General features: G+C 34.2%; 1 pseudogene; it reads right to left on the bottom strand.

Annotated features, from left to right (window-relative positions):
- Nucleotides 1-3,724: 3,724 nt before the first annotated feature.
- Nucleotides 3,725-25,360, bottom strand: part of LOC139868138 (shaggy-related protein kinase gamma-like) — a 106,585-nt pseudogene continuing 84,949 nt past the window's right edge.

Raw genomic sequence — 25,360 nt, 5'->3', positions numbered from 1 at the left:
CACTTTTTGATTAATGATGAATGATGATGATACTTAAGACCTAATTTACATACTTTTAAACCTTTGGGAACGATTTACTGACTTTAGTAACTTTTAACTTAGGTTGAGGACCCTTTGGACAAACTACTTGCTTACTATTCTCGCGTATCGACTTTTGCTACTTTCCACTGTGAGTTATAGCATCCCTTTTTACTTTAACTATTTTGGAACCGAGAATACTTGCGCATTTTATGTTTTACATACTAGGCACGAGTACTTAAACTTTATATATGTGTGGGTTATACAACGGCATAAACTTTCCCCTTAGCTCGGTAACGTTTAGTCATCGGTCTTTGAACCGGTGAACGCGAATCTTAGATATCGATCCATAGGGTTTGACATCCCCACTCGTGCTAGTAGCGCTAGCATTTAACGGGTGTTTAATACTTCGTAAACTTACGCACTCGCCAAGTGTACTTTTAGGGGGTGTTATTTACATTAAGTTAGTTACCAAGTGCCCACGGTTATACATATACTTTTCATACTGTTTTGAAATACTGAAATCTCGTGGCCTACCTTACATTACTGTTATACTTAAACTATAGCTCACCAACCTTTGTGTTGACGTTTTTAAGCATGTTTTTCTCAGGTGCTTAAGGTTTGATTGCTTCCGCTGTAGTTGCCATGCTTTGTAGACTCCCGCTGCGCTTATTAGAGATGTCTTCGCATAAAATATTTATTTTGCATTCAAACTTTGTTACTTTTGAAACGATGTATTTGTAACGACCTATGGGTCACGTACTATTATTATTGCCTTCTATTCATAGAAGCACACTATCGGTTGTAAAACTTTTAATGTCGGTTAAGACGTCACTCCGTTTTATGAATGCAAACTTAATTTAAAACAACATATAGTGTTTGACCTTGTAATGATCCTGTTGTTGATGATCCGTACACGTTGATTTTGTACGGGGCATCACACTAAATCTAAACCCAAAACTCTAAACCTAAACTTTAAACCCTACACCCTAATTCTAAACCCTAAATCCTAACATAAACTCTAAAAACGCTAAACCCTAAGCCCTAAAATATAAACCCTAAGCCGTAGACTCCAAACTCTAAACCTAAGCCTTAAACCTAAAACCCTAAATCTAAACCCAAAACCCTACACCCTAGAATCTAAACCCTAAACCCTAAATCTAAACCTAAAACCCTAAACATGAACTCTAAACCCTAAACCCTAAATCAAAACCCTAAACCCTAACCTAAACTCTAAATCTAAGCCCAAAACCCTAAACTTAAACTATAAACCCTACAACCTAAATCTAAACCCTAAACCCTAAACTTAAACTATAAACCCTACAACCTAAATCTAAACCCTAAACCTTCTAAACTCTAAACCCTAACCCTAAACCCTAAGCCCTAAAATATAAACCTTAAACCTTAGAATCTAAACCCTACACCCTACAATAACCCTAAATTTAAACCCAAAATCCTACACCCTAGAATCTAAACCTTAAACCTAAACTCCAAATCCTAAAATCTAAACCCTAAACTCTAACCTAAACCCTAAATCTAAACTCAAAACTCTAAATCTTACACCCTAAATCTAAACCCTAACCTAAACCCTAAAAACTCTAAACCCTAAGCATAAGCCCTAAAATATAAATCTTAGAATCTAAACCTTAAACCCTAAACCCTAAACCCTAAACCTAAAACCTAAACCCTAAATCTAAACTCAAAACCCTAAACCCTAGAAATACAAATAAACCCATGGTTTCAAATAATTAATAAATAATGAAAAGCTAATTGTATAATGTGACTTACATTATGTATAAGGGATGATGTTACCAAGCACGCCTCCATAATCAGTTGCCGCGGGGAGCGGGGTTGCCATGTTCGGTTTTCATGTCTCTTATGAATTCCCGTTTATATATAAAGATTTTATATATTAAATTTGTATTATTTCAAGTTATAGGGACAGATTTACTCAATAATGATCGTAAACAATTATTGTTACTTTTCTTCAATTTGTGATAAAATAAATCGTAACTTACTTTTAAGCCAATTAATATCATTGTTCACTTCTATTACACCTATAATATAACTCAACCTTTTTAACATGAAAACTATTATCCAATTATAATCCCCAACTCATTTTACTATTATAATTTAATGTACGTTCAAAATTGCCCATATGAACTAAACAAGATTAATGAGTACGCGCTACGCGACTATAATTTAATGATGTTTATTCTTAATCTTACTAATAACATATATGGCAAATGGCAAATATGAATACAAAATTTCATACTCTCGGTTTTATATTAGCAGTAACAAAACTATAAACGTGATAATGATGTTACATTACATGGATGCCATTTTAAGTTTACATCCATAAACACTATATTTATTTATCTAGAAACAACATGAAAACATAAACTCCATAATGTAAGCAATAATCACCAATCATTCAATAAATCTCAAATATAAACACGTTTTCATCATATATAAGTAACAAACAAAATATGTTATAAATTTAAAATCATTACCCTTCCATATGCATTAACATCAAGTACATTAGCAAGTAATTTTTACGCGTACAGTTAGTACATTATGTACCAAAAAGGACTTAAAATAGTATTGTTTACATAATATCCTTAGATTCCATGGCATAAGTGGTTCAGCAATATTAAGGGCATTCAGTAGTAGAGTAGGGGTGTTCATCGGTTCAGTTTTCGGTTTATTCGGTTCGGTTTTTTCGGTTTTGAAATTCTAAAAATTAAAACCAAAAACCAAACCGAAATCAAATTCAAATATCAAAACCAAAACCAAAACCGAACCGAAAACCAAATTTGAATTCGGTTCGGTTTCGGTTAAAACCAAATTAACTTCTACATCGATTTTTTTTATACTTTTTTCTCACGATATAAATAAACATTATATTATTAGCTTTGTAAGTATCGTACTAAAATAATATATATAATCGAACATATATACAAATTTTAGAAAATAAAATAAGCTTATATAATATCATAATACAATACATTTTATATCAAAAAATAAACAAAACCAATACCAATAACAAAACTAAAACTTTCTTTGTTTTAGTCACGGTGTATACTTTCTAATAATAAACTGTTGTAAAGCATTGTATATAAATTTGATTGATTCAACTTGCACACACACATAAATTGAACTGAATAGCAAATCGACTTGAAATGATTACAGTTTCAAAAATGTGGAGTTAAAAGAAAAATTATGAAATTAAAGATAAAAATAGGATTTCAATCCAAGTAAACCGAATTTGATTTGAAGAGTTAAAATATCTATTCAAAATCGTTTGTAGTACATGTATACAATAATATAAATAACTTAAAATATTTATTTAATATTATATAAATTGAATTCGGCTTTATATTCGGTTTTCGGTTAACCAAATTAAAAATTTTCAAAACCGAAAACCGAACCGAAAAACCGAATTAAAATTCGGTTTCTGTTTTTCTCGATCCGAAAACCATTTTTCAAATTCGGTTTGATTTTTTTCGATTTGGTTTCGATTCGATATTCGGTTTAAATGGTTTCAAACCAAATGGTGCACACCCCTACAGTCGAGAACTCTAAGATGAGCCACTTTAACCAGTGCCGTTTCATACACTTCCAATTAAGCAATTCTTGCTACACATAATAGAACAAAAACAAAGAAACTGCAATATGATTTGAAAGTCTAGGAATTTCCGTTAAACTAAAGAAACTGCAAAAACAAATAGAAAAACTCAAACCACAACTGAAAGGGACTGAAATGCATATCAACCTTTTTACTGCCAATTTGAAATTAGAAACAAACATAACTATTTAAAGAATATAACAAATACACTAAAAGGAGTTAGTTAAAAGGATTTAGTTAGAGAACACAAAATAGTTATTTCCCTACCTGTCCAAGAAGCAATTCTGCCAAAACACATCCACCAGACCATATATCAATAGCAGTGATGTATTCAGTGGCTCCAAATATTAGTTCAGGTGCACGATAGTATCCTGAACAAATGTACGAAATGTTTGCTCTCCTTTCACCTATAAAAAAAATATGAGGCCTTAAAGTAAGACAACGCACCATAATAAAAACATATAAACAGCAGACTATTAAATATAGGTTATCACTTACCAAAACTTTCGCACTTCCAAAGTCACATAGATTGACCTGATGTGGTATGTGGGTTTACCTGAACGTCAAACAAATACTCATCAACACCAATTTAACTGTAAAATGATTGGTCCTTAATCAATCACAGATCAATATAACTATATAATAAGTTGGCAATGATAAAAAAATGTGACCTCACATATGATGCATTTGACTTTTACATATTTGGCCAACCTGCTCTTTAGAAACATCAATCAATATATCGAAAATGCAAAAACACGTAAAGAAGCCAACCAGTAATTTTTGAGGCTTGATATATCTGTGACACACTCCAATACTACCATGAATGTAGGCTAAGGCTCTAAAAATCTGCAGCATAACCAACCATCGTGAAATTCTCTCTAAAATAAAGTGACAATAAAAGATAAAGGAATCTTACAGGAATATATTCTACCTGGTAACTGTAAAGTTTTACATAAATCATAGGCATCCTTTGATTCATCTTGCTGTAGTGTTTAATAAACGATGAACAGTCTCGGGAACATACACTAACACAAGGTTGAGATACAGTTCGTCCTTTTCTGTTGTTGAAAAGAAACAATGCTTCAAGGCAACTGTAGTGACCCGAACTTTTCCATGTTTATATATATTAAATGAAATTGTTATTTACATGATTAAGTGTTTCCAACATGTTAACTAATCAAACTTGTTAAGACTTGATTAATTTAAATAGGTTTCATATAGACAATTGACCACCCAAGTTGACTGGGGATTCACGAACGTTAAAACTTGTAAAGACTATATGATGACATATATATGATTATATATATAGTTAACATGATATTATGATAAGTAAGTATCTTATTAGGTATTTTAACAATGAGTTATATACATAAAATTGAGTTTATTGAATTAAAAAACTCGAAACGATATATATATAACGATTATCGTTATAACAACGTCTTACTAAATACATATGAATCATATTAAGATATTGATACACTATGTTTAATCATGATAAATGATAAGTAAACATGTCATTAAGTGTATTAACAATGAAGTACATATGTAAAAACAAGACTACTAACTTAATGATTTCGAAACGAGACATATATGTAACGATTATCGTTGTAACAACATTTAACTGTATATATATCATACTAAGATATGTTAATATATCATAATATCATGATAATGTAATAATTTAACATCTCTATAGATATAATAAACAATGGGTTAACAACATTTAACAATATCGTTAACCTAAAGGTTTCAAAACAACATTTACATGTAACGACTAACGATGACTTAACGACTCAGTTAAAATGTATATACATGTAGTGTTTTAATATGTATTCATACACTTTTGAAAGACTTCAAGACACTTATCAAAATACTTCTACTTAACAAAAATGCTTACAATTGCATCCTCGTTCAGTTTCATCAACAATTCTACTCGTATGCACCCGTATTCGTACTCGTACAATACACAGCTTTTAGATGTATGTACTATTGGTATATACACTCCAATGATCAGCTCTTAGCAGCCCATGTGAGTCACCTAACACATGTGGGAACCATCATTTGGCAACTAGCATGAAATATCTCATAAAATTACAAAAATATTAGTAATCAATCATGACTTATTTACATGTAAACAAAATTACACATCCTTTATATCTAATCCATATACCAACGACCAAAAACACCTACAAACACTTTCATTCTTCAATTTTCTTCATCAATTAATCTCTCTCAAGTTCTATCTTCAAGTTCTAAGTGTTCTTCATAAATTCTATAAGTTCTAGTTTCATAAAATCAAGAATACTTCCAAGTTTGCTAGCTTACTTCCAATCATGTAAAGTGATCATCCAACCTCAAGAAATCTTTCTTATTTACAGTAAGATATCTTTCTAATACAAGGTAATACTCATATTCAAACTTTGATTCAATTTCTATAACTATAACAATCTTATTTAGAGTGGAAATCTTACTTGAACTTGTTTTCATGTCATGATTCTGCTTCAAGAACTTTCAAGCCATCCAAGGATCCTTTGAAGCTAGATCTATTTTCTCATTTCCAGTAGGTTTATCCACAAAACCCGAGGTAGTAATGATGTTCATAACATCATTCGATTCATATATATAAAACTACCTTATTCGAAGGTTTAAACTTGAAATTACTAGAACATAGTTTAGTTAATTTTAAACTTGTTCGCAAACAAAGGTTAATCCTTCTAACTTGACATTTAAAATCAAATAGACACATGTTCTATATCTATATGATATGCTAACTTAATGATTTAAAACCCGAAAACACGAAAAACACCGTAAAACTGGATATACGCCGTCGTAGTAACACCGCGGGCTGTTTTGGGTTAGTTAATTAAAAACTATGATAAACTTTGATTTAAAAGTTGTTCTTCTGGGAAAATGATTTTTCTTATGAACATGAAACTATATCCAAAAATCATGATTAAACTCAAAGTGGAAGTATGTTTTCCAAAATGGTCATCTAGACGTCGTTATTTCGACTGAAATGACTACCTTTACAAAAACGACTTGTAACCTGTATTTCCGATTATAAACTTATACTTTTTCTGTATAGATTCATAGTTAAATATGAAACCATAGCAATTGGATTCACTCAAAACGGATTTAAAACGAAGAAGTTATGGGTAAAACAAGATTGGATATTTTTACTTATTGTAGCTACGTGAAAATTGGTAACAAATCTATATTAATCATATCCTAGCTAACTTATATTGTATAATACATATATTCTAATATATTATGTAATCTTGGAATACCATAGACACGTATGCAAATGTTTTGACATATCATATCGACCCATCTATATATATTATTTGGAACAACCAAAGACACTCTATATGCAGTAATGTTGGAGTTAGCTATACAGGGTTGAGGTTGATTCCAAAAATATATATACTTTGAGTTGGGATCTAGCCTGAGATGTGTATACACTGGGTCGTGGATTGGGTCAAGATAATATATATCAATTTATTTTTGTACATCTAGCTATGGACAACTAGTTGTAGGTTACTAACGAGGACATCTGACTTAATAAACTTAAAACATTAAAACGTATTAGAAATGTTGTAAATATATTTTGAACATACTTTGATATATATATATACATATTTGTTATAGGTTCGTGAATCGACCAGTGGCCAAGTCTTACTTCCCGACGAAGTAAAAATCTGTGAAAGTGAGTTATAGTCTCACTTTTAAAATCTAATATTTCTGGGATGAGAATACATGCAACTTTATAAATGTTTTACAAAATAGACACAAGTACATGAAACTACTTTCTATGGTTGAACAATCGAAGCTGAATATGCCCCTTTTACTTGGTAACCTAAGAATTAGTAAACCAGTCTACTAATTGACGCGAATCCTAAAGATAGATCTATTGGGCCCAACAAACCCCATCCGTTGTAGCGGATGCTTTAGTACTTCGAGTTTTTATATCATGTCCGATGGATGTCTCGGAATGATGGGGATATTCTTATATGCATCTTGTTAATGTCGGTTACCAGGTGTTCATTGTATGAATGATTTTTATCTCTATGTATGGGATGTATTGAAATATGAAATCTTGTGGTCTATTATTATGATTTGATAGTATATAGGTTAAACCTATAACTCACCAACATTTTTGTTGACGTTTTAAGCATGTTTATTCTCGGGTGATTATTAAGAGCTTCCGCTGTTGCATTCTAAAATAAGGACAAAATTTGGAGTCCATGCTTGTATGATATTATGTAAAACTGCATTCAAGAAACTTATTTTTGATGTAATATATTCATATTGTAAACCATTATGTAATGGTCGTGTGTAAACGGTATATTTTAGATTATCATTATTTGATAATCTACGTAATGCTTTTTAAACCTTTATCGATAAAATAAAGGTTATGGTTGTTTTAAAAATGAATGCAGTCTTTGAAAAACGTCTCATATAGAGGTCAAAACCTCGCGACGAAATCAATTAATATGGAACGTTTATAATCAATATGAACGGGACATTTCAGTTGGTATCCGAGCGTTGGTCTTAGAGAACCAGAAATTTGCATTAGTGTGTCTTATCGAGTTTGTTAGGATACATTAGTGAGTCTGGACTTCGACCGTGTTTTATTTAAAAATGATTGCTTAACACTTTTGTTGAAAACTATATATTATTAACATGTAAATATTATGTGATATATTAACCTCTTAATGTGTTTGATATTGTGTAATAGATGTCTACCACTAGTACAAATCCCATCGATTCACCTAATAATAATGAAGAGTCGAATATATTTTGGGAAGATTCACAAATTCCCGAAGAGGAACCGGAAGAAGAGGAACCGGAAGAGGAGGAACCAGAAGAAGAAGAGGTTCCGGAGGAAGAAATATTGATACCTATAGTAAATCGATTAAATAAAAGAAAATCCTCAACCAACGAACCAAAGTTAATAATGGTCAATGGTGTTTCCGCCGAGGAAGCAAAATATTGGGAAGATTATCAATTTTTCGATGAATCGGATCCCGATGAGGATTCCGATTGAAATGTCCCGTTCTTATTGATTAAAAACGTTCCATATTAATTGATTTCGTTGCGAGGTTTTGACCTCTATATGAGACGTTTTTCAAAGACTGCATTCATTTTTAAACAAACCATAACCTTTATTTCATCAATAAAGGTTTAAAAAGCTTTACGTAGATTATCAAATAATGATAATCTAAAATATCCTGTTTACACACGACCATTACATAATGGTTTACAATACAAATATGTTACAACAAAATAAGTTTCTTGAATGCAGTTTTTACACAATATCATACAAGCATGGACTCCAAATCTTGTCCTTATTTAAGTATGCGACAGCGGAAGCTCTTAATAATCACCTGAGAATAAACATGCTTAAAACGTCAACAAAAATGTTGGTGAGTTATAGGTTTAACCTATATATATCAAATCGTAACAATAGACCACAAGACTTCATATTTCAATACACATCCCATACATAGAGATAAAAATCATTCATATGGTGAACATCTGGTAACCGACAATAACAAGATGCATATATAAGAATATCCCCATCATTCCGGGACACCCTTCGGATATGATATAAATTTCGAAGTACTAAAGCATCCGGTACTTTGGATGGGGTTTGTTAGGCCCAATAGATCTATCTTTAGGATTCGCGTCAATTAGGGTGTCTGTTCCCTAATTCTTAGATTACCAGACTTAATAAAAAGGGGCATATTCGATTTCGATAATTCAACCATAGAATGTAGTTTCACGTACTTGTGTCTATTTTGTAAATCATTTATAAAACCTGCATGTATTCTCATCCCAAAAATATTAGATTTTAAAAGTGGGACTATAACTCACTTTCACAGATTTTTACTTCGTCGGGAAGTAAGACTTGGCCACTGGTTGATTCACGAACCTATAACAATATATACATATATATCAAAGTATGTTCAAAATATATTTACAACACTTTTAATATATTTTGATGTTTTAAGTTTATTAAGTCAGCTGTCCTCGTTAGTAACCTACAACTAGTTGTCCACAGTTAGATGTACAGAAATAAATCGATAAATATTATCTTGAATCAATCCACGACCCAGTGTATACGTATCTCAGTATTGATCACAACTCAAACTATATATATTTTGGAATCAACCTCAACCCTGTATAGCTAACTCCAACATTCACATATAGAGTGTCTATGGTTGTTCCGAAATATATATAGATGTGTCGACATGATAGGTCGAAACATTGTATACGTGTCTATGGTATCTCAAGATTACATAATATACAATACAAGTTGATTAAGTTATGGTTGGAATAGATTTGTTACCAATTTTCACGTAGCTAAAATGAGAAAAATTATCCAATCTTGTTTTACCCATAACTTCTTCATTTTAAATCCGTTTTGAGTGAATCAAATTGCTATGGTTTCATATTGAACTCTATTTTATGAATCTAAACAGAAAAAGTATAGGTTTATAGTCGGAAAAATAAGTTACAAGTCGTTTTTGTAAAGGTAGTCATTTCAGTCGAAAGAACGACGTCTAGATGACCATTTTAGAAAACATACTTCCACTTTGAGTTTAACCATAATTTTTGGATATAGTTTCATGTTCATAATAAAAATCATTTTCTCAGAATAACAACTTTTAAATCAAAGTTTATCATAGTTTTTAATTAACTAACCCAAAACAGCCCGCGGTGTTACTACGACGGCGTAAATCCGGTTTTACGGTGTTTTTCGTGTTTCCAGGTTTTAAATCATTAAGTTAGCATATCATATAGATATAGAACATGTGTTTAGTTGATTTTAAAAGTCAAGTTAGAAGGATTAACTTTTGTTTGCGAACAAGTTTAGAATTAACTAAACTATGTTCTAGTGATTACAAGTTTAAACCTTCGAATAAGATAGCTTTATATGTATGAATCGAATGATGTTATGAACATCATTACTACCTTAAGTTCCTTGGATGAACCTACTGGAAAAGAGAAAAATGGATCTAGCTTCAATGGATCCTTGGATGGCTCAAAGTTCTTGAAGCAAAATCATGACACGAAAACAAGTTCAAGTAAGATCATCACTTGAAATAAGATTGTTATAGTTATAGAAATTGAACCAAAGTTTGAATATGATTATTACCTTGTATTAGAATGATAACCTACTGTAAGAAACAAAGATTTCTTGAGGTTGGATGATCACCTTACAAGATTGGAAGTGAGCTAGCAAACTTGAAAGTATTCTTGATTTTATGAAACTAGAACTTTTAGAATTTATGAAGAACACTTAGAACTTGAAGATAGAACTTGAGAGAGTTCAATTAGATGAAGAAAATTGAAGAATGAAAGTGTTTGTAGGTGTTTTTGGTCGTTGGTGTATGGATTAGATATAAAGGATATGTAATTTTGTTTTCATGTAAATAAGTCATGAATGATTACTCATATTTTTGTAATCTTATGAGATATTTCATGCTAGTTGCCAAATGATGGTTCCCACATGTGTTAGGTGACTCACATGGGCTGCTAAGAGCTGATCATTGGAGTGTATATACCAATAGTACATACATCTAAAAGCTGTGTATTGTACGAGTACGAATACGGGTGCATACGAGTAGAATTGTTGATGAAACTGAATGAGGATGTAATTGTAAGCATTTTTGTTAAGTAGAAGTATTTTGATAAGTGTCTTGAAGTCTTTCAAAAGTGTATGAATACATATTAAAACACTACATGTATATACATTTTAACTGAGTCGTTAAGTCATCGTTAGTCGTTACATGTAAATGTTGTTTTGAAACCTTTAGGTTAACGATCTTGTTAAATGTTGTTAACCCAATGTTTATAATATCAAAAGAGATTTTAAATTATTATATTATCATGATATTATGATGTACGAATATCTCTTAATATGATATATATACATTAAATGTCGTTACAACGATAATCGTTACATATATGTCTCGTTTCAAAATCATTAAGTTAGTAGTCTTGTTTTTACATATGTAGTTCATTGTTAATATACTTAATGATATGTTTACATATCATAATATCATGTTAACTATATATATAACCATATATATGTCATCATATAGTTTTTACAAGTTTTAACGTTCGTGAATCACCGGTCAACTTGGGTGGTCAATTGTCTATATGAAACCTATTTCAATTAATCAAGTCTTAACAAGTTTGATTGCTTAACATGTTGGAAACATTTAATCATGTAAATATCAATCTCAATTAATATATATAAACATGGAAAAGTTCGGGTCACTACAGTACCTACCCGTTAAATAAATTTCGTCCCGAAATTTTAAGCTGTTGAAGGTGTTGACGAATCTTCTGGAAATAGATGCGGGTATTTCTTCTTCATCTGATCTTCACGCTCCCAGGTGAACTCGGGTCCTCTACGAGCATTCCATCGAACCTTAACAATTGGTATCTTGTTTTGCTTAAGTCTTTTAACCTCACGATCCATTATTTCGACGGGTTCTTCGATGAATTGAAGTTTTTCGTTGATTTGGATTTCATCTAACGGAATAGTGAGATCTTCTTTAGCAAAACATTTCTTCAAATTCGAGACGTGGAAAGTGTTATGTACAGCCGCGAGTTGTTGAGGTAACTCAAGTCGGTAAGCTACTGGTCCGACACGATCAATAATCTTGAATGGTCCAATATACCTTGGATTTAATTTCCCTCGTTTACCAAATCGAACAACGCCTTTCCAAGGTGCAACTTTAAGCATGACCATCTCTCCAATTTCAAATTCTATATCTTTTCTTTTAATGTCAGCGTAGCTCTTTTGTCGACTTTGGGCGGTTTTCAACCGTTGTTGAATTTGGATGATCTTCTCGGTAGTTTCTTGTATAATCTCCGGACCCGTAATCTGTCTATCCCCCACTTCACTCCAACAAATCGGAGACCTGCACTTTCTACCATAAAGTGCTTCAAACGGCGCCATCTCAATGCTTGAATGGTAGCTGTTGTTGTAGGAAAATTCTGCTAACGGTAGATGTCGATCCCAACTGTTTCCGAAATCAATAACACATGCTCGTAGCATGTCTTCAAGCGTTTGTATCGTCCTTTCGCTCTGCCCATCAGTTTGTGGATGATAGGCAGTACTCATGTCTAGACGAGTTCCTAATGCTTGCTGTAATGTCTGCCAGAATCTTGAAATAAATCTGCCATCCCTATCAGAGATAATAGAGATTGGTATTCCATGTCTGGAGATGACTTCCTTCAAATACAGTCGTGCTAACTTCTCCATCTTGTCATCTTCTCTTATTGGCAGGAAGTGTGCTGATTTGGTGAGACGATCAACTATTACCCAAATAGTATCAAAACCACTTGCAGTCCTTGGCAATTTAGTGATGAAATCCATGGTAATGTTTTCCCATTTCCATTCTGGGATTTCGGGTTGTTGAAGTAGACCTGATGGTTTCTGATGCTCAGCTTTGACTTTAGAACACGTCAAACATTCTCCTACGTATTTAGCAACATCGGCTTTCATACCCGGCCACCAAAAATGTTTCTTGAGATCCTTGTACATCTTCCCCGTTCCAGGATGTATTGAGTATCTGGTTTTATGAGCTTCTCTAAGTACCATTTCTCTCATATCTCCAAATTTTGGTACCCAAATCCTTTCAGCCCTATACCGGGTTCCGTCTTCTCGAATATTAAGATGCTTCTCCGATCCTTTGGGTATTTCATCCTTTAAATTTCCCTCTTTTAAAACTCCTTGTTGCGCCTCCTTTATTTGAGTAGTAATGTTATTATGAATCATTATATTCATAGATTTTACTCGAATGGGTTCTCTGTCCTTCCTGCTCAAGGCATCGGCTACCACATTTGCCTTCCCCGGGTGGTAACGAATCTCAAAGTCGTAATCATTCAATAATTCAATCCACCTACGCTGCCTCATATTCAGTTGTTTCTGATTAAATATGTGTTGAAGACTTTTGTGGTCGGTATATATAATACTTTTGACCCCATATAAGTAATGCCTCCAAGTCTTTAATGCAAAAACAACCGCGCCTAATTCCAAATCATGCGTCGTATAATTTTGTTCGTGAATCTTCAATTGTCTAGACGCATAAGCAATCACCTTCGTTCGTTGCATTAATACACAACCGAGACCTTGCTTTGATGCATCACAATAAATCACAAAATCATCATTCCCTTCAGGCAATGACAATATAGGTGCCGTAGTTAGCTTTTTCTTCAATAACTGAAACGCTTTCTCTTGTTCATCATTCCATTCAAATTTCTTCCCTTTATGCGTTAATGCAGTCAAGGGTTTTGCTATTCTGGAAAAGTCTTGGATGAACCTTCTGTAGTAACCAGCTAGTCCTAAAAACTGGCGTATGTGTTTCGGAGTTTTCGGGGTTTCCCACCTTTCAACAGTTTCTATCTTTGCCGGATCCACCTTAATACCTTCTTTGTTCACTATGTGACCGAGGAATTGAACTTCTTCCAACCAAAATGCACACTTTGAAAACTTAGCGTACAATTCTTCCTTCCTCAATACTTCTAACACCTTTCTCAAATGTTCACCGTGTTCTTGGTCATTCTTTGAGTAAATAAGTATGTCATCAATGAAAACAATGACAAACTTGTCAAGGTATGGTCCACACACTCGGTTCATAAGGTCCATGAACACAGCTGGTGCATTAGTTAAACCAAACGGCATGACCATAAACTCGTAATGACCGTAACGTGTTCTGAAAGCAGTCTTTGGAATATCATCTTCTTTCACCCGCATTTGATGATACCCGGAACGTAAGTCAATCTTTGAATAAACAGACGAGCCTTGTAGTTGATCAAATAAGTCGTCGATTCTCGGTAGTGGGTAGCGGTTCTTGATGGTAAGTTTGTTCAACTCTCGGTAGTCGATACACAACCTGAATGTACCATCTTTCTTCTTGACAAACAAAACAGGAGCTCCCCACGGTGATGTGCTTGGTCGAATGAAACCACGCTCTAAAAGTTCTTGTAATTGGCTTTGCAGTTCTTTCATCTCGCTGGGTGCGAGTCTGTAAGGAGCACGAGCTATTGGTGCAGCTCCTGGTACAAGATCTATTTGAAATTCAACGGATCGATGTGGGGGTAATCCCGGTAATTCTTTCGGAAATACATCGGGAAATTCTTTTGCAATGGGAACATCATTGATGCTCTTTTCTTCAGTTTGTACTTTCTCGACGTGTGCTAGAACAGCATAGCAACCTTTTCTTATTAGTTTTTGTGCCTTCAAATTACTAATAAGATGTAGCTTCGTGTTGCCCTTTTCTCCGTACACCATTAAGGGTTTTCCTTTTTCTCGTATAATGCGAATTGCATTTTTGTAACAAACGATCTCCGCTTTCACTTCTTTCAACCAGTCCATACCGATTATCACATCAAAACTCCCTAACTCTACTGGTATCAAATCAATCTTAAATGTTTCGCTAACCAGTTTAATTTCTCGATTCCGACATATATTATCTGCTGAAATTAATTTACCATTTGCTAATTCGAGTAAAAATTTACTATCCAAAGGCGTCAATGGACAACTTAATTTAGCACAAAAATCTCTACTCATATAGCTTCTATCCGCACCCGAATCAAATAAAACGTAAGCAGATTTATTGTCAATAAGAAACGTACCCGTAACAAGCTCCGGGTCTTCCTGTGCCTCTACCGCATTAATATTGAAAACTCTTCCACGGCCTTGTCCATTCGTGTTCTCCTGGTTCGGGCAATTTCTAATAATGTGGCCTGGTTTTCCACATTTATAACAAACTACATTGGCATAACTTGCTCCGACACTACTTGCTCCGCCATTACTCGTTCCGACACCATTTGTTCCTTTCGTTCTATTAACCCCTGGTCCGTAGACCTCACACTTCGCCGCGCTATGACCATTTCTTTTACACTTGTTGCAAAATTTGGTGCAGAACCCCGAGTGATTCTTTTCACACCTTTGACATAGTTGCTTCTGATTGTTGTTGTTGTTGCGGTTATTATTGTTGTTGGGATGATTGTTGTAGTTGCTGTTGTTGTTGTTGTTGTTGTTGGGCCGTTTGTTGTAGTTGCGATTGATGTTGCGATTGTTGGGATAATTGTTGCGATTATTGTTGTAATTGCTGTTGTTGTTGTATTGGTGATTCTTATCACCGTTTTCCTCCCACTTTCTTTTGACTTGCTTCACATTGGCCTCTTCAGCAGTCTGTTCTTTAATTCTTTCTTCAATCTGGTTCACTAGTTTGTGAGCCATTCTACATGCCTGTTGTATGGAGGCGGGCTCGTGTGAACTTATATCTTCTTGGATTCTTTCCGGTAATCCTTTCACAAACGCGTCGATCTTCTCTTCCTCATCTTCGAATGCTCCCGGACACAATAGGCACAATTCTGTGAATCGTCTTTCGTACGTGGTAATATCAAATCCTTGGGTTCGTAACCCTCTAAGTTCTGTCTTGAGCTTATTGACCTCGGTTCTGGGACGGTACTTCTCGTTCATCAAGTGCTTGAATGCTGACCACGGTAGTGCGTACGCATCATCTTGTCCCACTTGCTCTAGATAGGTATTCCACCATGTTAACGCAGAACCTGTGAAGGTATGCGTAGCGTACTTCACTTTGTCCTCTTCAGTACACTTACTTATGGCAAACACCGATTCAACCTTCTCGGTCCACCGTTTCAATCCGATCGGTCCTTCGGTTCCATCAAATTCCAAAGGTTTGCAGGCAGTGAATTCTTTGTAGGTGCATCCTACACGATTTCCTGTACTGATAGATCCAAGGTTATTGTTGGTATGTAGCGCAGCCTGTACTGCGGCTATGTTTGAAGCTAGAAAAGTACGGAATTCCTCTTCATTCATATTCACGGTGTGTCGAGTAGTCGGTGCCATTTCCTTCAAAATAGTTAAATGGAACAAGTCAATCATACAGAATATTAAGAGTAGTTAATAGTATTTCGTAGCATAATATGAACTCATTTATAAAAGCTTTTTCTTCATATTAGCGTTTTATAAGTTTAAATTCGGGTAGTACCTACCCGTTAAGTTCATACTTAGTAGCTAATATACAATTCAACTACTACAATTCTATATGAGAAACAGATTGTAATAATATTTCGCGTTCAAACTTTTATACAATATTTTACAAACTTACAATACCGCTTATTTTACATAAAGCATGAAATATAGCACACAATAACTTTGATACAAGATAGTTGTGAAGACAATTCTAGCTAGTACACAAGTCGTTCGGCAAAGGCAATAAAGACACGTAATTCATACGTCCAGAAACAAGTCATGCATTCTGGTTTTACTAGGACTACTTCCCATCCTTGGTCTTGTGCAACATAACCGTTATGGCCGTTGATAAGACAGCGTGTTGTAACGTCATCAAAGGGACGAGGGTTACGTAATGTCCAACAGTCCCGTAATAATCTAAAAACCTCATTTCTTACCCCAATTACCGACTCCGTCACTTGTGGAAACGTTTTGTTTAATAGTTGTAGCCCGATGTTCTTGTTCTCACTTTGGTGAGAAGCGAACATTACTAATCCGTAAGCATAACATGCTTCTTTATGTTGCATGTTAGCCTCTTTTTCTAAATCACGAAGTCCAATATTCGGATATATTGAGTCAAAATAATTTCTTAACCCGTTGCGTAAAATAGCATTTGGGTTCCCCGCAATATATGCATCAAAGTAAACACATCGTAACTTATGGGTTTCCCAATGTGATATCCCCCATCTTTCAAACGAAAGTCTCTTATAAACCAAGACATTCTTGGAACGTTCTTCGAATGTCTTACAAACTGATCTCGCCTTAAATAGTTGTGCCGAGGAATTCTGGCCGACTCTAGACAAGATTTCATCAATCATGTCTCCGGGTAGGTCTCTTAAAATATTGGGTTGTCTATCCATTTTGTGTTTTTAAACTGTAAAATAGACAAGAGTTAGATTCATAAAAAAAAAATACCTATTAATACAAGCAATTTTTACATATATCATAAAGCATAAGCACACTATATTACATATATTACACCACACGAATACAACTATCTTATTCCGACTCGCTCGTTTCTTCTTGTTGGGTTTTGGTTCGTTTTGCCAAGTTTCTAGGGATATATGATGTTCCCCTAATACGAGCCGTCGTTGTCCACATTGGTTTAGAAAAACCTGGTGGTTTAGAGGTTCCCGGGTCATTGTTACAACTTAAGGACTTCGGGGGTTGACGATACATATAAAGTTCATCGGGGTTGGAATTAGATTTCTCTATTTTTATGCCCTTTCCCTTATTATTTTCTTTTGCCTTTTTAAATTCAGTTGGGGTTATTTCTATAACATCATCGGAATTCTCGTCGGAATCCGATTCATCGGAGAATTGGTAATCCTCCCAATATTTTGCTTCCTTGGCGGAAACACCATTGACCATAATTAACCTTGGTCGGTTGGTTGAGGATTCTCTTTTACTTAACCGTTTTATTATTTCCCCCACCGGTTCTATTTCTTCTTCCGGTTCCGATTCTTCTTCCGGTTCCGACTCTTCTTCCGGTTCCTCTTCGGGAACTTGTGAATCAGTCCACGAATCATTCCAATTTACATTTGACTCTTCATTATTATTAGGTGAGTCAATGGGACTTGTTCTAGAGGTAGACATCTATCACATAATATCAAACACGTTAAGAGATTAATATATCACATAATATTCATATGTTAAAAATATATAGTTTCCAACAAAAATGTTAAGCAATCATTTTTAAAGAAAACACGGTCGAAGTCCAGACTCACTAATGCATCCTAACAAACTCGATAAGACACACTAATGCAATTTTCTGGTTCTCTAAGACCAACGCTCGGATACCAACTGAAATGTCCCGTTCTTATTGATTAAAAACGTTCCATATTAATTGATTTCGTTGCGAGGTTTTGACCTCTATATGAGACGTTTTTCAAAGACTGCATTCATTTTTAAACAAACCATAACCTTTATTTCATCAATAAAGGTTTAAAAAGCTTTACGTAGATTATCAAATAATGATAATCTAAAATATCCTGTTTACACACGACCATTACATAATGGTTTACAATACAAATATGTTACAACAAAATAAGTTTCTTGAATGCAGTTTTTACACAATATCATACAAGCATGGACTCCAAATCTTGTCCTTATTTAAGTATGCGACAGCGGAAGCTCTTAATAATCACCTGAGAATAAACATGCTTAAAACGTCAACAAAAATGTTGGTGAGTTATAGGTTTAACCTATATATATCAAATCGTAACAATAGACCACAAGACTTCATATTTCAATACACATCCCATACATAGAGATAAAAATCATTCATATGGTGAACATCTGGTAACCGACAATAACAAGATGCATATATAAGAATATCCCCATCATTCCGGGACACCCTTCGGATATGATATAAATTTCGAAGTACTAAAGCATCCGGTACTTTGGATGGGGTTTGTTAGGCCCAATAGATCTATCTTTAGGATTCGCGTCAATTAGGGTGTCTGTTCCCTAATTCTTAGATTACCAGACTTAATAAAAAGGGGCATATTCGATTTCGATAATTCAACCATAGAATGTAGTTTCACGTACTTGTGTCTATTTTGTAAATCATTTATAAAACCTGCATGTATTCTCATCCCAAAAATATTAGATTTTAAAAGTGGGACTATAACTCACTTTCACAGATTTTTACTTCGTCGGGAAGTAAGACTTGGCCACTGGTTGATTCACGAACCTATAACAATATATACATATATATCAAAGTATGTTCAAAATATATTTACAACACTTTTAATATATTTTGATGTTTTAAGTTTATTAAGTCAGCTGTCCTCGTTAGTAACCTACAACTAGTTGTCCACAGTTAGATGTACAGAAATAAATCGATAAATATTATCTTGAATCAATCCACGACCCAGTGTATACGTATCTCAGTATTGATCACAACTCAAACTATATATATTTTGGAATCAACCTCAACCCTGTATAGCTAACTCCAACATTCACATATAGAGTGTCTATGGTTGTTCCGAAATATATATAGATGTGTCGACATGATAGGTCGAAACATTGTATACGTGTCTATGGTATCTCAAGATTACATAATATACAATACAAGTTGATTAAGTTATGGTTGGAATAGATTTGTTACCAATTTTCACGTAGCTAAAATGAGAAAAATTATCCAATCTTGTTTTACCCATAACTTCTTCATTTTAAATCCGTTTTGAGTGAATCAAATTGCTATGGTTTCATATTGAACTCTATTTTATGAATCTAAACAGAAAAAGTATAGGTTTATAGTCGGAAAAATAAGTTACAAGTCGTTTTTGTAAAGGTAGTCATTTCAGTCGAAAGAACGACGTCTAGATGACCATTTTAGAAAACATACTTCCACTTTGAGTTTAACCATAATTTTTGGATATAGTTTCATGTTCATAATAAAAATCATTTTCTCAGAATAACAACTTTTAAATCAAAGTTTATCATAGTTTTTAATTAACTAACCCAAAACAGCCCGCGGTGTTACTACGACGGCGTAAATCCGGTTTTACGGTGTTTTTCGTGTTTCCAGGTTTTAAATCATTAAGTTAGCATATCATATAGATATAGAACATGTGTTTAGTTGATTTTAAAAGTCAAGTTAGAAGGATTAACTTTTGTTTGCGAACAAGTTTAGAATTAACTAAACTATGTTCTAGTGATTACAAGTTTAAACCTTCGAATAAGATAGCTTTATATGTATGAATCGAATGATGTTATGAACATCATTACTACCTTAAGTTCCTTGGATGAACCTACTGGAAAAGAGAAAAATGGATCTAGCTTCAATGGATCCTTGGATGGCTCAAAGTTCTTGAAGCAAAATCATGACACGAAAACAAGTTCAAGTAAGATCATCACTTGAAATAAGATTGTTATAGTTATAGAAATTGAACCAAAGTTTGAATATGATTATTACCTTGTATTAGAATGATAACCTACTGTAAGAAACAAAGATTTCTTGAGGTTGGATGATCACCTTACAAGATTGGAAGTGAGCTAGCAAACTTGAAAGTATTCTTGATTTTATGAAACTAGAACTTTTAGAATTTATGAAGAACACTTAGAACTTGAAGATAGAACTTGAGAGAGTTCAATTAGATGAAGAAAATTGAAGAATGAAAGTGTTTGTAGGTGTTTTTGGTCGTTGGTGTATGGATTAGATATAAAGGATATGTAATTTTGTTTTCATGTAAATAAGTCATGAATGATTACTCATATTTTTGTAATCTTATGAGATATTTCATGCTAGTTGCCAAATGATGGTTCCCACATGTGTTAGGTGACTCACATGGGCTGCTAAGAGCTGATCATTGGAGTGTATATACCAATAGTACATACATCTAAAAGCTGTGTATTGTACGAGTACGAATACGGGTGCATACGAGTAGAATTGTTGATGAAACTGAACGAGGATGTAATTGTAAGCATTTTTGTTAAGTAGAAGTATTTTGATAAGTGTCTTGAAGTCTTTCAAAAGTGTATGAATACATATTAAAACACTACATGTATATACATTTTAACTGAGTCGTTAAGTCATCGTTAGTCGTTACATGTAAATGTTGTTTTGAAACCTTTAGGTTAACGATCTTGTTAAATGTTGTTAACCCAATGTTTATAATATCAAAAGAGATTTTAAATTATTATATTATCATGATATTATGATGTACGAATATCTCTTAATATGATATATATACATTAAATGTCGTTACAACGATAATCGTTACATATATGTCTCGTTTCAAAATCATTAAGTTAGTAGTCTTGTTTTTACATATGTAGTTCATTGTTAATATACTTAATGATATGTTTACATATCATAATATCATGTTAACTATATATATAACCATATATATGTCATCATATAGTTTTTACAAGTTTTAACGTTCGTGAATCACCGGTCAACTTGGGTGGTCAATTGTCTATATGAAACCTATTTCAATTAATCAAGTCTTAACAAGTTTGATTGCTTAACATGTTGGAAACATTTAATCATGTAAATATCAATCTCAATTAATATATATAAACATGGAAAATTTCGGGTCACTACACCGATGATGTTATAGAAATTACCTCGACCCAATTTAATAAAGCGAAAGAAAATAATAAGGGAAAAGGTATAAAAATAGAGAAACCCGATTCCAACCTCGATGAACTTTATATGTATCGGCAACATCCGTATTTCCTAAAATATAACAATGACCCGGGAACCTCTAAACCACCAGGTTTTTCTAAACCATTGTGGAAAACGACATCTCGTATTAGAGGAACACCATATATTCCTAGAAAATTAGGAAAACGAACCAAGTCCGAAGAAGAAGAAACCAGTGATTCAGATTAGAGGGTTGTAATCATGTTGTGTATTATATGTATTGTAGTGTGCTTGTACTTTTATGTTCTATGTAAAAATTGCTTGTATTGTTTGTTAATTATCTTTTACGAATCTAGTCCTTGTCTATTTTACAGTATAAAAACAAAATGGACGTTAAGGGTAGACAACCGAATATTTTAGAAGACCTACCAGAGGATATGATTGAGGAAATCTTGTCTAGAGTCGGTCAGAATTCATCAGCACATTTAGTTATGGCGAAATTAACTTGTCAAACATTTGAAAGACTTTCCAGAAATGCCTTAGTTTATAAAAGGCTTTCCTTTGATAGGTGGGGTATATCACATTGGGGAGACCGTAAGTTATGCCGTGTTTTCTTTAAAGCGTTAAATGCGGGGAACCCAAATGCAATTTTACGCTACGGGTTAAGAACCTATTTTGACTCAACATATCCCAACATAGGATTTCGTGAATTAGAAAGAGCTTCTAACATGCAACATAAAGAAGCATGTTATGCTTACGTGTTAGTGATGTTCGCTTCTTACCAAAGTGAGAAAAAGAACATCGGATTGCAGCTTTTAAATAAAACCTTCCCACAAGTGACGGATTCAGTAGTTGGGATGAGAAACAAGGTTTTTAGATTATTACGGGGCTGTTGGACATTACGAAACCCTCGTCCATTTAACGACATTACAACATGCTGCCTAGCCAATGGTCATAACGGTTATTTTCCACAAGATCAAGGATGGAAAGTTGTCTTAGTAAAACCTGAATGCGTGACTTGTTTCTGGACTTATGAATTACGTGTCTTTATTTCTTTTGCTGAACAACTTGCGTATTAACTAGAATTGCCTTCATAGCTGCCGAGTAGCAAAGTTATTATGTGCTATATTTCATCCTATATGTATTATAGCGGTATTGTAAGTTTGTAAAATATTGCATAAAGTTTGAACGCGAAATATTATTGTAATAAGTTTTTCATATAGAATCGTAGTAGTTGAATTGTATAATAGCTGCTAAGTATGAACTTAACGGGTATGTACTACCCGAATTAAAACTATAAAATGCTAATATGAAGAAAAAGCTTTTATAAATAAGTTCATATTATGCTATGAAATACTATTGACTACTCTTAAATTCTATATGATTAACTCAATTTTTTGGCTATTTTGAAGGAAATAGCACCGGCGACTCGTCAGAACTTGAACATGAGTGAGGAAGACTTTCGTGTTTTCCTTGCTGCGAACATAGCCGCAGTGCAGGCTACAATGCTAAATAACAATAACTCTGGATCTAGCAGTGGAACTAATTCCGCAAGAAATCGTGTAGGGTGCTCCTACAAAGAATTCACTGCCTGCAAACCTTTGGAATTTGATGGAACCGAAGGACCAATTGGATTGAAACGGTGGACCGAGAAGGTCGAATCGGTATTTGTCATAAGTAAGTGTACTGAAGAGGACAAAGTTAAGTACGCTACGCATACCTTCACAGGTACGGCGTTAACGTGGTGGAATACCTATCTCGAGCAGGTAGGACAAGATGCTGCCTACGCACTACCATGGTCAGCATTCAAGCAATTGATGAACGAGCAATATCGTCCTAGGAACGAGGTCAATAAGCTCAAGGTAGAGCTTAGAGGATTACGAACGCAAGGTTTTGATATCACCACGTACGAACGACGATTCACAGAATTGTGCCTATTGTGTCCCAGAACGTTTGAAGACGAAGAAGAGAAGATCGACGCATTTGTAAAAGGGTTACCGGAAAGAATTCAAGAAGATGTGAGTTCACACGAACCCGCCTCCATACAAAAGGCAAGTCGAATGGCTCACAAATTAGTGAACCAGATCGAAGGAAGGATTAAAGAGCAGGCGACCGAAGAGGCTAACATGAAACAAGTCAAGAGAAAGTGGGAAGAAACCAATGACAAGAGTCACCAATACAACAACAACAATCACAACCAAAATCGCAACAACTATCCCAATAACCGCAACATCAATCGCAACAACAACTTCAACAAACGTCCCAACAACAACTACAATAACCGGCCCAACAACAATAACAACAACAACAGCAACAATAACAATCCCAACAACAATCTCAATAACAACAATGGCAACAAAAACCAAAAACAGCCATGACAAAGATGTGAAGAGCATCACCTGGGGTTCTGCACGAAATTTTGCAACAGGTGTAAAAGAAATGGTCATAGCGCGAAGAAGTGCGAAATCTACGGACCAATGCATAACAGAACTAAAGGAACAAATAATGTCGGAACAAATAATACCGCCATAGTTTGTTTTGGATGTGGAAAACCAGGCCACTTTAGTAGAAATTGCCCAAATCAGGGGAATACTAATGGCAGGGCCGCGGAAGAGTTTTCAATATTAATACGGCAGAGCGCAGGAAGACCCGAAGCTTGTTACGGGTACGTTTCTCATTGACAATAAATCTGCTTATGTTTTATTTGATTCGGGTGCGGATAGAAGCTATATGAGTAGAGATTTTTATGCTAAACTAAGTTGTTCACCGACGCCCTTGGATAATAAATTTTTACTCGAATTAGCAAACGGTAAATTAATTACAGCAGATAATATATGTCGGAATCGAGAAATTAAACTGGTTAGCGAAACATTTAAGATTGACTTGATACCAATAGAGTTAGGGAGTTTTGATGTGATAATCGGTATGGACTGGTTGAAAGAAGTAAAAGCAGAGATCATTTGTTACAAAAATGCAATTCGCATTATACGAGAAAAAGGAAAACCCTTAATGGTGTACGGAGAAAAGAGCAACGCGAAGTTAAATATTATTAGTAACCTGAAGGCACAAAAACTAATAAGAAAAGGTTGCTATGCTGTGCTAGCACACGTCGAGAAAGTCAATTCTGAATAAAAGAACATTAATGATGTTCCAGTCGCAAAAGAATTTCCCGATATATTTTCGAAAGAATTACCGGGACTACCTCCACACCGATCCGTTGAATTTCAAATAGACCTTGTACCGGGAGCTGCACCAATAGCTCGTGCTCCATACAGACTCGCACCTAGCGAAATGAAGGAACTTCAGAGCCAATTACAAGAACTTTTAGAGCGTGGTTTCATTCGACCAAGCACATCACCGTGGGGAGCTCCTGTTTTGTTTGTCAAGAAGAAGGATGGTACATTTAGGTTGTGTATCGACTACCGAGATTTGAACAAACTTACCATCAAGAACCGCTACCCACTACCGAGAATCGACGACTTATTTGATCAACTACAAGGCTCGTCAGTTTATTCGAAGATTGATTTACGTTCTGGGTATCATCAAATGCGGG

This window comes from Rutidosis leptorrhynchoides, chromosome 9 (genome assembly GCF_046630445.1).
Source record: "Rutidosis leptorrhynchoides isolate AG116_Rl617_1_P2 chromosome 9, CSIRO_AGI_Rlap_v1, whole genome shotgun sequence".
In the NCBI taxonomy this organism is placed as follows: Eukaryota; Viridiplantae; Streptophyta; class Magnoliopsida; order Asterales; family Asteraceae; genus Rutidosis; species Rutidosis leptorrhynchoides.
Note: the sequence above shows the minus strand (reverse complement) of the source record. Positions and strands in the feature narration are given on the sequence as shown.